Raw genomic sequence first — 12,299 nt, forward strand, 5'->3', positions numbered from 1 at the left:
CATTTTAAATAATTTATAAATAAGAGATAAAGTGTGTTTCCCAAGGCCATTATCCAGTAAGTGATAGAGACTGGGTTTAGGTTATATTGTCTGGTTTAAAGCCAGTATATTTGTTATCTGCATAATAAATTACTCCAAATCTTGGGCTTAAACCAACAATAGAAGTTTATTAATTCATAGTTTCTGTGGATCAGAAGTTGAGGAGCAGTTGAGCTGGATGGTTCTGGCTCAGGATCTCTCATGATATTGTCATCATAGCATTGGGGGCTGTGGTCATCTGAAGGCTTGACTGGGGCTGGAGGACCTGACTTCAGGATGGTGCTCTCACATGGCTGCTGGCAGGGAACTACACAAGAGACAGGCTACCATAGTCACTGTGTATCTGATGCTTCCACAGCTACCCCTTAGGACTCTAAGTCCTAGAATTGGGACTAGAAGTGGAGATTAAAGGGATTCCGTAGGATGAAATTGACTACAAATAGATATACATGAACAGGCATACACAGGAATATTCATTATATGTGTAAATACCATCATCTGTATTCAGGCACACCTTGTTTTATTGTGGGTTTATTGCACTTCACAGATATTGTATTTTTTTTACAAATTGAAGTTTTGTGACAACCCCGTGTTGAGCTAGTCTATCAGCACTATTTTTCTAACAGCATATGCTCACTGTGTGTCTGTGTGTCACATTTTGGTAATTCTTACAATATTTTGAACGTTTTTATTACTGTTATATCTGTTGTGGTGATTTGTGGTCTTTGATATTACTATTATATCTTGTGGTGATCTGTGGTCTTTGATATTACTATTATATCTGTTGTGGTGATCTGTGGTCTTTGATACTACTCTTGTAATTGTTTTGGGGCTTCATGAACCGTGCCCATATAAGATGGCAAACTTAATTGATAAATGTCGTGTGTGTTCTGAGTGCTCCACTGACCAGCGTCTCCTTCATTTCTGTCCCTCTCTTCAAGCCTCCCTATTCCCCAAGACACAATAATATTGAAATTAGGCCAATCATTAAGCCTACGATGGTTGCTAAGTGTTCCAGTGAAAGTAAAGTTGCATGTCTCTAATTTTAAATTAAAAGCTAGAAATTATTAAGAGTGTCAGGAAGGCATGTTGAAAGCCCAGACAGGTTGAAAGCTAACTAGGCCTCTTGTGTCAAACAAGCCAAGTTGTGAATGCAAGGAAAAAGTTCTTGAAAAATTAAAAGTCCTACTCTAGTGAACACATGAATGATAAGAAAACAAAACAGCCTTAGTGCTGATAGGGAGAAAGTTTGAGTGGTCTGAATAGAAGATCAAACCAGCCACCACATTCCCATAAGCCAAAGCCTAATCCAGAGCAAGGCCCCAACTCTCTTCAATTCTATTGAGTAAGGCTGTTCTTGTGTTGCTATAAAGAAATACCTGAGGCTGGGTGATTTATAAAGAAAAGAGGTCTAATTGGCTCCTGGTTCTGCAGGCTGTATAAGAAGTATAGTGCTGACATCTGCTTCTGGTGAGGGCCTCAGGGAGCTTTTGATTATGGCAGAAGGTAAAGGGGAAGCAGGCACATCACACAGTGAGAATGGGAGCAAGAGAGGGAGTGGGGGCTGCCATACACTTTTAAACAACCAGATCTCACCAGAACTCACTCACTATCGCGAGGACAGCACCAAGACATGAGGGATCCACCATGAACCAATCACCGCCGACCAGGCCCCACCTCCAACATTGGGAATCATATGTTAACATGATATTTTAAGGGGACAAACATCCAAACTATATCATCTTTCAAGGCTGACAGAGCTGAGGAAGCTGCAAAAGAAAAGTCTGAAGATATCAGAGATTGGATCATGAGGTTTAAGGAAAGAAGCCATCTTCATAACATAAAAGTGCAAGGTGAAGCAGCAAGTGCTGATGGAGAAGCTCCAGCAAATTGTCCAGAAGATCTAGCTCAGATCACTGACGAAGGTGGTTACACTAAACAATAGATTTCCAAGGTGGATAAATCAGCCTTGCATTGGAAAAAGATGTCATCTAGGACTTTCATAGCTAGAGAAGAGAAGTCAATGCCTGGCTTCCAAGCTTCAAGGGGCAGGCTGACTCTTTTGGGAGGGGCTAATGCAGCTGGTGACTTTAAATTGAAGTCAATGCTCCTTTACCATTCCTAAAATGCTAGAGTCCCTATGAATGATGCTCAATCTACTCTGCCTGTGCTCTATCAGTGAAACATCAAAGTCTGAGTTACAGCACATCTGTTTACAGCATGGTTTACTGAATATTTTAAGCCCTCTGTTGAGACCTACTGCCCAGATTAAAAAAAAAAAAGATTCCTTTCAAAATATTACTATTCACTAACAATGCACCTAGTCACCCAAGAGCTCTGATGAAGATGGAGATGAATGTTATGTTCATGCCTGCTAATACAACGGTCCATTCTGCAACCTGTGGATCAAGGGCTAATTTCGACTTCCGGTCTTATTATTTCAGAAATACACTTTCTAAGGCTATAGTTGCCCTAGACAGTGATTCCTCTGATGGATTTGGGCAAAGTTAATTGAAAACCTCTGGAAGGGATTTATCATTCTAGATTCTATTAAGAACACTTGTGATTCCTGGAAGGATGTTCAGAAGTTTGGAGGAAGTTGATTCCAACCCTCTTGGATGACTTAGAGGGGTTCAAGGCTTCAGTGGAGAAAATCACTGTAGATGTGAGAAAAATAGCAAGAGCACTAGAATTACAAGTGAAGGCTGAAGATGTGACTGAACTGCTGGCATCTCATGATAAAGCTTAGATGGATGAGAGGCTGCTTCTATGGATGAGCAACGAAAGCAGTTCCTTGAGGTGGAAGCTACTCCTGCTGAAGATGCTGTGAACATTGTTGAAATGACAGCAAAGGATTTAGAGTATTACGTGAACTTGCTTGATAAAGTAGTAGCAGGCTTTGAGAAGACTGATTCCAGTTTTGAAAGTTCTACTCTGGGTAAATGCTATGAAACAGCATTGGAGGCTACAGAAAAATCTTTTGTGAAAGGAAAAGTCACAGATGCATCAAACTTCATTGTCCTAAAGAAATAGCCACAGCCATCCCAACCTTCAGCAACCACCACTCTGATCAGTTAGCAGCCATTAACAGTGAGGTAAGACCTACAAGCAAAAGGGTGATGACTTGCTGATAGTTAGCATTTTTAAAGCAATAAGTACATTTTAATTAAGGTATGTACATTGCTCCTTTAGACATAATGCTATTGCATACTTAATAGACTACTGTATAGTGTGAACATAATTTTATATGCACTAGGAAACCAAAAGTTTGTGTGATACCCTTTTTTTTTTTGCAGTAGTCTGAAACTGAACTCACAATATCTCCCAGGTATGCCTGTGCTCAAATAAGTGTGCTTTTGAAATAATCACCATTGGCTGGGTGTAGTTGCTTATGCCCGTAATCCTTAGCACTTTGGGAGGCTGAGGTGGGTGGGTCACCTGAGGTCAGGAGTTCGAGACCAGCCTGGCCAACATGGGGAAACCCCGTCTCTACTAAAAATACAAAAAATTAGCTGGGCATGGTGGCAGGTGCCTGTAATCCCAGCTACCCTGGAAACTGAGGCAGGAGAGTTGCTTGAACCTGGGAGGCAGAGGTTGCAGTGAGCCAAGATGGTGCCATTGCACACCAGCCTGGGTGACAGAGCAAGACTCTGTCTCAAAAAAAAAAAAAAATCACTATCTTGGTAGTCTACATACTTGCTCTAAGGAGGTTTCCATCACACCAAATATTTTTGTTTGGATATTAATTATGGATAATAGTTTATTCCTGATTTTCCAAACTTCATAATATCAACTAATATATCATTTTATAATCACAAAAACATTTTGTTCCAAGGTTTATAATATAAACATATGTATTGATTTTATAACCAGATGAAAGTTCTTTTAAAAAACATTTTTATACATACATATTAACATGTATATGATGGATACTGCTTGGATTTCCACTTATGTCTTTATAAAAAAGCAGCCTGTTCAGATGTTTCAGAAGGCAAAATATATACTATTACTAGCAGATACAATCACATATAGAATTGTATATTCCATTATATATGCAAATATGTACACCATTTCCTGGAATTCAAATTGGTGGGAGGGTAGGGAAGGGAGGGAGGTTAGGAAACCAGAGATGCCAACAATAAGACATTGGAGAGAAGATAAATGGGAAAGACTTGGAGTGAATGTTACCCAGTCCCAGCACAGCGTTGCTGGGTGGTCCATGTTAATTTGAAGGAGCTGGAATTGTACAGTCACAACTACTCTTTCTGAACCTTAGTTACTTCATTTGTAAAGCAGGGGAAGATAGTGACACTTGTGCTTTCAACTCCATCGAGCTGTCGTAAAAAAGAAATGAGAAACTGCATGTGAAAATACTTGGAAAAGTGTAAAGTCCTAACCCGGAGGAAGGTGCTCCCACCACCATCATTAGAGCTGTTATCTCTGGAAGCGTACCAAGACCTCCTAGGGGCAGGGCCGCTGCTCCCAGAACTACGCACTACTACTGTTTTGCAGCCCTGGAAGCCCTTCTTTAAACAGTAATAGCTACACGTCTTGCTCCAGTTGTCAGACACCTTAGCCACGGTATTTTCTTAAGCTCTGTTTCCATGTGCGGCCTGCAAGTGCATGGTTCTGTGGGTGGAAACGAGGCTGTTGGCAGGGCTCTTTGCTTGTGTCTTCTTGCTTATGCCTGGATGTGAGGTCAGGTGGGGTAGGTGTGCACAAGGCCTGCCACCTGGTGTTGGTGTGTACACAGGGCTGGCATCAGGCCACAGAGCTCCTAAGGAAGCAAGTGCAAATGGTCCCAAAGGCAGTAAATGGAACATGCGAGTAAACCTTAACACTTTTTCACATTCCTTGCCACATCAGCAAGGCCAAAAATGGGAGAATTGCATTTCTTTGACAAATATTTCTTTTTTATTCATTTTCTTATAAAATTATCCCCAACCTGTCTGAAGAGTCTGCCAGCCATTCATGTATCTACACGAGGCAGTTCTGCATCTAAAAATAATTTTATTGGCCATTTGAATTTCCTTTTGCATGAAATGCCTGTTTGAGTTCATTGCCATTTTTCTATTGAGTTGTCATGTTCTTATTCATTATTAGTAAGATCCTTTGTATTAGTCCGTTTTCACGCTGCTGATAAAGACATACCTGAGACTGGCAGTTTACAAGGGAAAGAGGTTTAATGGAGAACTCACAGTTCCACATGACTGGGGGAGCCTCACAACCATGGCAGAAGGTGAATGGCACGTCTCACATGGTGGCAGACAAGAGAAGAGGGCTTGTGCAGGAAAACTCCCCTTTATAATAACCATCAGATCTTGTGAGACTTACTATCACAAGAACAGCACGGGAAAGACCTGCCCCCATGATTCAATTACCTTTCACTGAGTCCCTCCCACACACGTGGGAATTCAAGATGAGATCAGGGTGGGACACAGCCAAACCATATCATCCCTGTACAGATCATTGATATTAGACTTTGTGGGTTGCATGCGTTACAAGTATCTTCTTTCACTCTTTGCCTTGTTTTCTCATTTTCTCCAGTATGTTTTTTGGTGAAAATATGTTTTTAATTTTAGGGTTGCCAAATACCTTACAAGCAGAAATTCTTGTAATTTCTGCTTATAAGAGCCTGTTGGGGGAGGCTCTCTCAGGTTTTTTCTTCGTTCTTGAAAAAATAATTTGACTAGGTATGGAGTTCCAGGATGACAGTAACTGAAAAAATTTCACAAACTGAAAAAAAAAATTCTATTCTCTTTTGGCTTTGATTATTGTTGTTAAGAAATCAACCTTTAATGTAACTCCTTCCCGTTGAAGGTTGTTGTCTTTTCTCTCTGGCTTGCATTGAAAACCTGCTTGTCTTTGATGTTCTTTGGTTGTTGTTGTTTTTTTAATAATGCATCTACCTTTGGATTTATTTTATTTAACCCACAGGGAATTTATTGGGCTTCCTGGCTCTGACAGTTTGAGTCCTTCAACAAATCTGGAAATCTCTCAATCATTGTTGTATTGAATATCACCTCTTCTTCATTCTCTCTTGTATCTTCTACTGAACTCTAAACATATGGTACATCTTCTTATTCTCTCTTCCATCTGTTTGTTTCTCTGGGCTGTATTTTGAATGATTTCTTCATGCCTATTTTCTAGTTTAGTAATTCTTTCTTTGGTTGTGCTTAATCTGCTGTTTAACACATCTAATAAACTTTTAAATCTGAATATTATAGTTTCCATTTCTAGAAGTTCTACTTTACAAATTTGATTCTCCTTACAAATGTGCTCATTTATTTTCAAAACTGTAAAGGAATGAAATATTTATTAAAACCTTAAAATACTTGGCCAGGCACAGTGGCTCACATCTGTAATCCCAGAACTTTGGAAGGCGAAGGCGGAGGACAGCTTGAGGTCAGGAGTTTGAGATAAGCCTGGGTAATGTAGTGAGAACCCCATCTCTACTATATATATATATATATGCCAGGCATGGCGGTGTGTACCTGTAGTCCCAGTCTTGGGATACTGAGGTGGGAGGACTGCTAGAGCCTGGGAGCTTGAGACTGCAGTGAGCTGGAATTGTGCCATTGCATTCCAGCCTGGGTGACAGTGATACCCTGTCTTTAAAAATAAATAAAATACTTATTTTATATTCTATTTGATAGGTTCCATACTGAAAATCTTGGCCTCTCTGGCATCTAATCTGTCTATCTATCTATCTATCTATCTATCTATCTATCTATCTATCTATCATCTACCTATCTGACACAGAGATGTGTCACCTATATTCCACATCAAGGAAAGAGTTGATGCCCAGATGTCTATGCCCAGCTGTGCGGGGAAATGAGCTCAGCAGGCAGCCTCCATCTGCAGGGAGCTGCCTTGCCTACGGCCATGCCCTATTCAAAATAGCCTGCATCTGGGGACAGAGTGAGAGTATCAAGACCTGGGGACAGAGTGAGGGTATCAAGACCTGGCCATTTTGGCCTGGTGTGGGGCACCTCTCATGGATGATATTTTCACCCACTGGGTTGAACAAGGGTTTGTTAGAGCTATATTACAGTTCAGCTTCTCCTTCTCCTCCCCCCTTTCACAGTTGCTGACCCTAATAAACACTGTATTCCAAGGTCTGACCCTGTGGCTGCTTCCAAAGCACCCAATCTGCAACATGTGTGAGTGTGTCTGCATGTTCTGCTGCTACTTGCTCATGTTCCTTGCTCTTGTTCCTTGTTTCCTTCTGTATTTCTGTTTCTTGAGACTTTATCTGTTGAAATTCTTTGAGATTGAGTTGAGGTTGGGTTCCTTTTGAGAGTACAGATGGTCCCTGACTTATGACGGTTTGACTTAACAATTTTTTGACTTTACTGTGGTGCAAAAGTGATATGCATTCACGGAAAACTGCATGATCCTCTTTTGAGATGCTAGGCAGTCAGCCAGGAGATCATGATCGTAAGGGCAAACAACTGATAAGTGACAGTGAGCTGTGTTGTCTGTTGCCCAGCTGCAGGTTAATGTAAATTCTGAGCACACCGAAGGTGACTAGGCCGAGCTCTGATGTTTGGTAGGCCAGTCGTATTAAATGCATTTTAGACCTGTGATATTTTCAACTTACAATGAGTTTATCAGGAGGTAACCTCGTGGTAAGTCGAGGAGCGCCTGTATATGAGATTTCTTCTAGAAGTCGCCTGGGGCATGACCAGCTTGAGACCAATTTAAGTTGTCTGTTTCTTCAAAACACAGACATAGTGTGTATTGGCTGAAAACCCATATGAGTGGGGATTGTAGTTAAGACTTCTCAAGATAGGCATTATCTTTCTTTTCCCCTTCTTTGCTAGTCTGTTTCCTACTTACCCTTATACTAAGGCTCTAGATGTTCTTGGCTTCACTTGGTGGGGCAGTCTCTCCACCTTGGGTGGGCTTAATTTTCCATTTCTCATGTCCCTGTAGCTCTCAAATGGAAACGAAAGGTCATCAGAGTTCAGTACTTAGTTTTCGGTGGAGGCTGCTTTGGATCTTCCTTACTTTCCATAGTTCCCAGGCTCAGTGTCTTACTTTGAAACTGGAAACTCCTGCTTCCAAGTTTCAGAGTAAGATAGACGCCTCACTTTATTGCCGGCATGTTGATTCACTAAAATGTTATTTTCTTTTGTTTCATATTTATCCAATTTCATTTATTTTCCTTTTCTGAAATTGGGGCTGGGTCATTTAGGGTTTCTAGTCCACCACACTTGGAAATAAATGTCTGGAGTCATGTTTAAGTGGACTTTACCTAAAAGAGCCACCTGGAGAGCCAGAGACCCAGTGGGGGAGAGAGTTTGTGTTGATTGGACCATCAGAAACAGAGTTAATAGGGAGTTGTAAGTGGCTAAACACGGGAAGCAGGGAGCTGTTTTTGAGAGATCCACAGTTATGCAGAACGTCTCTTAAATGTACTCCAAGAAAAATAGCCAGTTTTGAGGGTCCCCAAGACAAGAGAGCGCTATTAAAAGGTGGAAGCACTGTCTGCCAAATCAGACCTTCCCTGTCCTTGGCTTTCTCCCAGAAGGAGCCAGAGGAGGGTTTGTAATGAGGGGGCAGTACAGAAGCATGGAGCTTAGAAACAGAGACAAGAGACCCCTGCCCACTCCAAGGCCTCCAACGCAAAGCCGAGAGTGGGGAGAAGCTTTAAGTAAAGTTCAGAATTTTGATTAAGATGGAGGAACAAGCACACCAATGGCTAAAAGAAGACCACTCTTGTATGTTCTTACAACTATGGTTGTACCCAGTCTCCCTTCCAGAGGAGGGCAGGAACAAACTCCACAGGACAGGTTGAAATGAGGGGGTGCAGAGAATAAAGGCATTTCCTGGTAGAACCTTGTGGGGTTTCAGTATGCTTTTTTGTTTGTTTTTGAGACGGGGTCTTTCTCTGTCGCCGAGTCTGGAGAGCAGTGGTGCAATCACAACTTACTGCAGCCTTGACCTCCCGGGCTCAAGCAGTCCTCCCACCTCAGCCTTCCAGGTAGCTGGGATTACTGGCACACTCCATCAGGCCCGACTAGTTTTGTATTTTTAGTAGAGATGGGGTTTCACCATGTCGGCCAGGCTGTTCTCAAACTCCACCCACTTTGGCCTCCCAAAGTGCTGAGATTACAGGAGTGAGCCACCGTGCTTGGCCATTTTTTGTTTGTTTGTAGAGATGGAGTTTCGCCATGTTGCCCAGGCTGGTCTTGAACTCCTGGGCTCAAGCAATCTGCCCACCTAGGCCTTCCAAAGTGTTGGGATTACAAGCATGAGCTACTGTGGCCGGCTGCTCTTTGTTTAAAGTAAGGGGGATTTGAGTACATTTCTCTGTGGTTGAGAATGAGCCTGTATAGAAGGAGATGGTGAAGGAAAAGGAGAGGGAGATAGTCATGAGAGGGAAAGCCCCTCGGATGCAGAAAGGTGGGCTCCAGAGTGGAGGTGAAGTAACCTTAAATGAGGGGGGAGGACACCTGTTTCATTTTAATAGGGAGGGAGAAGAAAAGGTGAATGTACTTACAGGTTAAATCTATATATTTTGTGGGAGAAATTTGAGGGATTACTGATCTGATGACTTCTTTTCTCTTTGAACTGGGGCAGGGTTATTTTTGTAGGGTAAAGGGCCAGGTGATGGGGTGATGAGTTTTAGGCAAATCAAGGCCACTTGAAAGAGCTTCTCTGGAGGATGGGGGGCCTTGTCACCCAACCAAGGCTGAAAATCAAGAATTCATAGTGGAACTCATCAGATACAAAGCAGATGGGGACAGCTGAGGGTCCCTGTGCAGAACAAACTCAATCTTTCTGGTGTCCAGAGTTTTTAGTCTTTAACATAGAATTTCTTTCTCCCCCTTCCCTCTCTTCCTACACAATTTCCCAATTTCAGGACTCCTTGATGTAGGTTGTAATGTGATCAGTTAGAGTGTCATTTTTCTCAATTAAGTCCCTGTGCTGTGACTTGATTGAACAAACACCTCTGTCTTCAACTCTAGCACGTATGTATAATATCTCTCTTGGGATGGGTTATTTCTGAGCATGACAAAACTGTGCCAGTATGTCTTTATTCCTGCAAGTATTGTCTTCAAAAATTAGTAATCTTAAAATTCAGGGAACTTCACCAGAAGCTTCCATCTGCCAACTGCTGGTGCAAGGAAATAAAGACTCAGATGCTTGATGGGGGTGCCACTGCAGCGGTCATCCAACTTCAGCAGTGTCGGAACCAAGAGGGCGTTGGGCGGCCTTCTGGGCCCTACTCTTAAGAGTTTCTTATTCAGTTGGTCTGGGTCAGGGTCAGAGACTTTGAATTTCTTCTAAGTTCCCAAGTGATGCTGCCAGTCTGGGAACCATACTTAGAGAACCACTGTGCTGAAATTATAAGACAGGTGGTAGCAAAGCTTCATAATGGTCATAGTCGAGTGGTCCTCATCTTTGATCTGAATAATGCACTCAAAGTCAAGTTTAAAAGGAAATGTATCCTAAAGAGATCCTCTTGCTGGGTTCCTCAATTTTGTTGAGCAATGTTCTGCTTATTGTTTTCAATGTTGCACTATTTAATCAGGCCTACATGTAAAGAGGGAGGTGGAAGAGATAGGCAGCTCTGGGCCCCTAAAGACGTGAAGGATACCATCGGAGTTGTGCTGTCCCAGCTTCCTATACACAAAGGCAGATGAAGAATGGCTATTGGGTTTTTGCTGGCATCTTTATGTCAATATTATGGATCTTTTTTTTTTTGTGTGTGTGTGTGTGTGTGTGATGGAATCTCACTCTGTCTCCCAGGCTGGAGTGCAGTGGCGCGATCTTGGCTCACTGCAACCTCCGCATCCTGGGTTCAAGCAATTCTCCTGCCTCAGCCTCCCGAGAAGCTGGGATTACAGGCTTGCACCACCACACCCGGCTAATTTTTGTATTTTTAGTAGAGACGGGGTTTCACCATGTTGGCCAGGCTGGTCTCGAACTCCTGACCTCAAGTGAATTGCCCCCCTCGTCCTCCCAAAGTGCTGGGATTACAGGCATGAACCACTGTGTCCCACCAATATTATGGATCTTAATGGCTGATGAGAAAGAAATGTTACAATGTTTCAGTGACCCAAATCAACCCAAAGCTTTAGACTTAAATACACCAGACCAGGTCTTACTTAGAATAAGAGCTGAAAAAGGAACTTGTACTGAACATTCCATAAAGATAAGACATGATAAATACTCACCATTTGGATATTGACAAGATGATTAAAGTCACAAAAGGTCAAAATCCATCATATTTTCCAAAGCCAGTGATGGGGAGAACTTCTGAGGTGATGGATCAAGTACAATTCTAATAAGGGACCAGGGTAAGTGACTTGGCAACAATTTCCTTGGGAAGCTGCCAAAATCTTATCTTCAGTCTCAAAACTCCTGTCTGCAGTCATAGCTAGTCTAGAAAGGTAAGTCTTGATTTCTTAGCTAAATGAGTAAAGTTTGTATTCTAGAAAGAAAATAGAATACAAATAAAAATAATAATGGAGAAGCAAACTTAAATTCATGGAATTAAGTCTTTAGTGAACCAGTTTGGGTATAAGTGTAGTGATCTGTTTTGTATTCATTATGATAATTTTGTTTCCTTTTAACGTGTTTAAAGCATCACTAAGACTTATGCCATTTAAATGTTTGGAAGAATCTGATTAATTTTTTATATTATTTAATGCTTAAATGTTTAGAAGGGTCAAATTTGTTAAATGCATAGTTTTGTTTAATACTTACTTGATAATTTAGCTTTTTATTTAATATTAAGTTTATGAAAGCAGTGTATATTTAGGGAAGTGTTAAATGTTTTAAAAATGATCAGCAGACAATAAAAAAGTACAAATAATGGTGAGCATGTTTCTCTCCAGACATGAAAGCCAGATAGGGAAGAATTTGCAGCCTCATACTGATTGGCCAGTTGAGGAGTCAACTCATCTCTCTTATAGAAAAAAGAAGATTACATTTATGGAATACAGAATATACTGTGCTCTCTACTTACCAAGAGATTTCTTTCTCTATTGACAACTTTTTGTTGACGTGATTACTGTGCAGGTTCTGACAGTCGATTCTTTCCACCTAGCTCGCTGCTGAAGCTATAATGATTTCCATTTTGCAAAAAGAGGATGATTACTTATTACCTGTGACCATTTCTCAATTCCAGAACAGTTGAGCTGCATAGTCCCTGAGATCTTGTAAAGGCATTTGGCCTGGAAGATGCTCTGCAGCCATGTGCCAAGAACAACGGCTATAGGGACAATGTTTTGTTAACCCTAAAG

The 12,299-nt window shown here is 41.5% G+C and overlaps 1 long non-coding RNA gene across 1 annotated transcript in view; it reads left to right on the plus strand.

Moving 5' to 3' along the window:
- Window positions 1–12,299, plus strand: part of LOC131382146 (uncharacterized) — a 128,027-nt gene that overhangs the window by 464 nt on the left and 115,264 nt on the right. The gene's annotated exons all lie outside the window — the stretch shown is intronic.

The sequence above is a fragment of the Hylobates moloch genome, unplaced genomic scaffold (genome assembly GCF_009828535.3).
Source record: "Hylobates moloch isolate HMO894 unplaced genomic scaffold, HMol_V3 SCAFFOLD_20, whole genome shotgun sequence".
Lineage (NCBI taxonomy): Eukaryota > Metazoa > Chordata > Mammalia > Primates > Hylobatidae > Hylobates > Hylobates moloch.